The 6,065-nt window shown below is 30.3% G+C and overlaps 1 long non-coding RNA gene across 1 annotated transcript; it reads left to right on the forward strand.

The window, feature by feature from the left end:
• Positions 1-4,814: 4,814 nt before the first annotated feature.
• On the forward strand, positions 4,815-5,750 carry LOC117692776 (uncharacterized). The gene is made up of 3 exons (XR_004604101.2): positions 4,815-5,191; positions 5,402-5,473; positions 5,638-5,750. It is a non-coding gene; the product is annotated as an uncharacterized lncRNA (long non-coding RNA).
• The last annotated feature ends 315 nt before the right edge of the window (positions 5,751-6,065 follow it).

Below are 6,065 nucleotides of genomic sequence, written 5' to 3' on the forward strand. Positions count from 1 at the left end.
TTTAGATTTTCTATTAGGTAATATCTAAATTTAGTATAAAATATACAGGTTAGCGCAAATGTAATACTTGTAAATTTAAATGCCTAGCAATTTTGAAGTGCTGCGAAACGTCACAAGAACAATGTTTAAATGCACAATCATGCGTCTGACATTATAAATTTCTGTCATAAAAACACCCTATACCTAATATTTATTAGGTATAGGGTATTTGTTTTTATTATCACAAAAATTTATAACGTCAGGTGCCTGTGATGATAAGGTATAAGTTTTGCCTTAGTAAATTTATATGTAAATTGAAAAGTCTTGAAAGTAAGTCCTTCATAAAAGTCGCACTAATATTAGGAGCTACCTGTATATGTACAGAAAAAACTAAATTGCTGATAGAAAATTATGACCGAAATTGATATCTATATCTAAATGTTCATGGCCGTTTGGGGGAAAGCATGACTTCTGTATATTCGATAATTCCTTATTTTTATTTCAAATCCAGATATATTGTACATGCATATTGATTTTTAACAACGATATTTTTAATAATTTGAACATGGCATATTACCTAAGTAAATTTTTCATATCAGTCAACTTAAATGCACGTACATTATCAGTATCCAATATGTTGGGGAATATATTGATTATCAACATCAGGATGCCATTATCAGTATATCCAAAACATTGGAGAGTATGTTGATAATGGACATTCACCAAGAATACTGTTGGTACATGTACATATTGTTTATATGTTGAGTGTAATACACGCGCACATTCAAAATGGATCAACAGTTGATTCCACCCAACTATACTTTTACTCCGTTCTCAACAACACTTTAATATTAATGATATGTGTTAGATTTGGGTTTTATAACCCGATCGAGTCTGTTTTCAAGTACTTTTTTTTGTACCAACCGTCGTTCCTTCTTTTTTTTGACTAATCAAAGTTGACATGATGATTGTTACCAAATGTTACAAGTTGTAGAAGTTCTTAACATATAAGCAGAAATGGTAAACAACTACATTATGTGCATGGGACTATCCTGAATCAAACTAATACTGATTTCACAAAAACACAGCGTGTTGCAAAGGGTATACATGTAATGGTTTTGATACGTCAGTGAAGTGTATTGGTCCTTTTCTTTTGTCAGCGCAACGCCTCAAACCAATGGACAGAATTTAACAAAACTTTGTGTACCATAAGAGAATAATGTTTCAAGATAGTAGAAATATTGGAGTTGCATGTATTTTTAATACCCTGTATATTTTTATGATATTCAACATTCAATTTTTTGACAGAAATAGAAGGAGATCCTTTTTATTTTTCTATTTGGCAGTTGTAATAAGATAATGTATATAAACTAAGTTTCAACAAATAAGCGGCAGTTGATCTGCGCATTGCTGTGTATCGATTTCGGGTTCCGTTTTGATTGATTTCGTTTCCTTGGATTTTGTCTCGTTTTACATTTTAACAGAAAAGTAGCATTTGTCTGTTGTCGTAGGTGCTGCTGTCATTGTCAACTTTTCTCTTCGTATGTTTCTATAGTATCTAGGTAATCGCCCAGTATAGATAAAAAAAAAAGTGGAACAAATTCATCCGTATATATTTACATCCATCTATTGCTTCATCACCGATTCATACTTTTTATTCATCAATATTTTGCATATAACAACCTGCACATGATGCGATGCATCTTTGGAAACGGCATACCGGTTATTTCATAAAAACACTTTCTACATTAATGCGTACATTGTTGTTCATAAGAAATGTTGTTTCTAATTCAGGTGCATAACGGAGACTTCACACAGTAAGTAATGTTGGAAAAAGTTAAGCAGGCATGCAAAATATAATATTCCCAAGCGTATAAGTAACTTTATTAAATGTAATATATAATATAAATAATAAGTAATATATATAAATTACCTTTTCATGCGATTAAAAGAAATATGTTTTTAAAAAATTCCAACTGTTCGAGGATTCGAACCCAATCCAAAAAGTCGGATAGGGTTACAATATACTAGTATTAGATCTAGATTTGACTTTTTACAGGAAAATTTTACATTGAGCGTTCCTATATTACAAAGGTTTTAAGTTAATTTTTTTTTAAATATTCCTCTTTGAAACGAAATCAGGAAACGGCATTTTCTAGATCTAGATTTTACTTTTTACAGGAAAATTTTACAAAGCGTTTTTATGTTACAAAGGTATTAAGTCAATTTTTTTAAAATATACCTCTTTGAAACGAAATCAGGAAACGGCAGTTTTCAAGATATTGTCTGACTCTAAACGGTAAGATTGAATTTATTTTATTTCAACGAGGCAATGTTTCTCAGCAATGAGGATTTTCCTTTTATAAAGCATGAAATCTGTCATAATTGTCTGTGTAATCATTTTCAAATTTATTTCATGGTCTTATAATAGTAGTACAAAACTTTCCAGATAAAATTCCACACTACTTCATGTACGAAGTTGCATGCAAAAAAAAAAAAAAAAAATACATCGAATTCTTTAGCTTTGATTTTTCCATTTTATCTGCAACACCTTTAGGGTAAAATAACAGGAACTGCAACACCTTCTTTGCATTCCATATGATTCAAATTAACAAATATTCATTTTACTACTCTCGAGTTATCGATCAGCGGTGCATCAATCCGTATCAAGGATATTTTTTTTCGGAGCGCAGTTTTAGTCAGCATCTATCCTCCAATTTCGAACAAGAAAATCTAACCTCCAAAAATGAAGGTCACTTTGACCTACATATGTAGTAAAGGGGAAAGTAAATTGACACAGTACTATGGCATTTTTTAAAAACGGGCAATAAATACATGAACGCGTTTGCAATTGCATCTTATGGTAACCGTAAATTACAAATTTTGTTCCATTATAAGACAAATATACCAGGTATAAAATTGATTGAGAAATACATTGTAATTTCACTGAAACTTTTAATCTAAAAAATCTAGTAAAAAAGTCCACGTTCACCGTATTTTCAGTCATGGATGCCTCATTAACAGTACACATATTTTACTTGTCTCGAGATCCATACCGGCGCACAAAACATAAGTTCTGTGAAGTAGCAATGGAAAAATAAAAACATGTTGCAAATCAGGCACTGAAATGATGTACAATTATCGAATTACTACTTGTTTTAAACAGTCCACAAGAATCTCAGAAAGTAAATTGGTAATCCTTATCTAGAATTCTGACTGTCACTCTTCCTTTGAAACCATTCATACTCGGTGTCCCAAAATTACCAGTAAAAACCAGCCTGTAGCCAGGGTTGTTCTTATCTATTGTCTAACATGCATGTATAAATAACAAAGCAGTAGGATTACAATTATAACTCGTGTTTCAGAAAAAGATAATGAAAAGATTGAAGATAGCCGTTATCACAGAAACATCAAATCTTTGAAAGATCGATAATTGTGATATATAGATGGTAAGATCTTGTGTGGAAGTTAATGGATATTATAAATAGTATTGTTATTTGTTTTAAACACACAGTGCAATCAATTTTACAATTTCCTTGGGTACATAACATAATAATTTGTTAGTTTCTTTAAATTTGAGTTCCCCGTGGGTACCTCTTCACCGATTTAATTTCGTTAAGTTCCTTACAGTACAATTAGCAAAACTAAAGAAATTCTGATCGTACACAATATGTATTAAACAAAATGTGAATTCCATGATAGAAATGATCTGTCGATCTATGGAAAGTTTTGACAGACTCAGCCAGACTGTAAAAGTTATGGGAATCTAAGTGAATTGACCAATCATTGTTCCTTGTACATTAGTCGATTGGTTGTATATGTCGATTATAAAATGTATAGATAAAGTGCGTGTAAATAAATAAAATCAATTAAATGAATACTACTTACTAGTGAAATGAATCTAATTATATTGTAAAAATTAATTAGGCCTAAAAAATAAAACCAATTTCCTTATTTTTATTACAAATTATAAATGCATATAATTTCAGTTTGTGATACATTTGAAATAAATTCGTTATATCCAGATTTAAATTAGGATGTTTGAGTGTTAGCCCCGGTATATGTTTCATACACCAAGAGCTATCAAATCCTTAAAATCCTTGAAATGGCAGCGGACATGTCTGCTATTCGTGTATATTTCATCACTATATGATTCAAAACTTTCTCTTTCTCAAACGTGTGGGAGAACATTAGTGTAATTGTAATGTAGTTCTTTTCTGAATTCTCATTTTAATGGGCTTTTGTTCATAGGATTATTTTACAAAGAAAAATATCTATTGAATGATAAAGCTTTCAAATCCTGCGTGAACCCCTTTCTATAATAGATTCTTTTAAATAATCATATTTGCATCTTTATTTGTACCGTTCTTCTCTTTTTCTGTTCCCCAGTTCTGCTTTAGCACCAACATAAATAAAAGTTTTATGTTGCGATGAGGGAGCACAGATGCGAGAGGGCGTAAAATATCCCACACCTGAAGCAATGAGGCTAGATTTTCAAAAGTTGAAAAATGTTCTGTCTTTACCAGTAGCCATTGTTTTTAACCTTAATTTTATGACGTAAATTATTTGTGGTGAATATCCGTACTGTTAAAATATTTAGCAACACACGTTTATATTAGCGTCAATATTAATCATTTACATTAAGTTGGTTAATTAGACCTTATTCGCTATGTAGTTAGGGCCCTTGTATTATCCCGTGTAAACTCCTTTTGTCCATAAAAAGATATTCCTGTTAAAACGTTTCTAAACATGTGTCTTACTCTTTATGTAGTTGTCATTTGTTTTTTGCTGCTGTTACCTATATTTCGGATGTTGATCATGTCTCACCGCCCCACAATCTGTATGGCGTCATGGCTTTGATGGTTTTTGGTGATCTGCCTAATTATTATTGGATTTAAAATTATATTTTATTTGATAAGAGATTATATCATAAATATACAAACAAACAAAATTGTAAGATACTTAGAAAACAAACATTTTCAAGCGATCATGACATTAAATCTAATCAAACGCAGAGACGGATTTAGAATCGTGACGTCACAATCTTTAATACGTCATAATACCTTATCAGCTGTGCAACTGAAAGGCGTTGTTTGCTTCTAAAGAGAAATTGTGTGGAGATATTCGTTGTCTGTCTAAATATTCCAACACAGGAATATTGTATTAATAGATCAACAAGTTCAGAATTTTGCAGAAAAAGTTCACAATTCACGTGAGTAGTTTTTAAATAAATACAAGTAAATTAACATTTTCTTTTCTGTTGATATTAACGTTAAATTTCCTCTATTTGCTCTATGTTTTTGCCCATGCTCATGCATTTCTTCGATAGCGTGTTTGATATTCTTCTTTTCATTCAAGTAAACTGATGAAATTTGGGTTTCATATTTTATTAACTAAAGTACGTACAAATCCACTTTTATAGATATAAAGATGATTGGATTAACAATATTTGTGATGGTTGTATTCGAGACCTATAAATGGTGGAGAAATGATGGTAAATATATTAGTTAGGAATATGAATATTCATTATGCTTTTAAAATTGTTATATTGTCCATGTATTGCAATTTTGCATCATAACTAACGATTGATGAAATATTGAAGCGTCATGCATATGAAACGAATCATGATATATTTGCTTTTTCATATCATTTTTTCAGATGAATCAGATATTGACAATGAGATATCTCAGGAAATTGATGTGATGCTAGAGAACATCCAAAAATCTTTGTAGATTCTGAAATGAAGATAAAATGAAATATATTATCATTTCTATGAGATTTTTTGTTGTACTCATTTAATCAAAGGACTTAATGCAACATAACAGAAGGTATACCAGCGCAAAGACCATTATGCACCATACAATCCGGAACTAATTTGTTCGTTACAAAAATGTTCAGGAAAAAAAATGATTTATTTTATAAAAGTAAATTTAATTTCAAGATATGAGAGCTCCATGATAGTAAGGAGAAAAAAAGTTGCTAAAATTTCTTCCAAAAAAAAAAATATATATATATATATATATATATATATAATATTATTTAGATTTGTACAAAAATTATAGTTAAAGTCACTTTAGTTTAATACA

Source organism: Magallana gigas, chromosome 3 (assembly GCF_963853765.1).
Source record: "Magallana gigas chromosome 3, xbMagGiga1.1, whole genome shotgun sequence".
NCBI classification, from domain to species: Eukaryota; Metazoa; Mollusca; class Bivalvia; order Ostreida; family Ostreidae; genus Magallana; species Magallana gigas.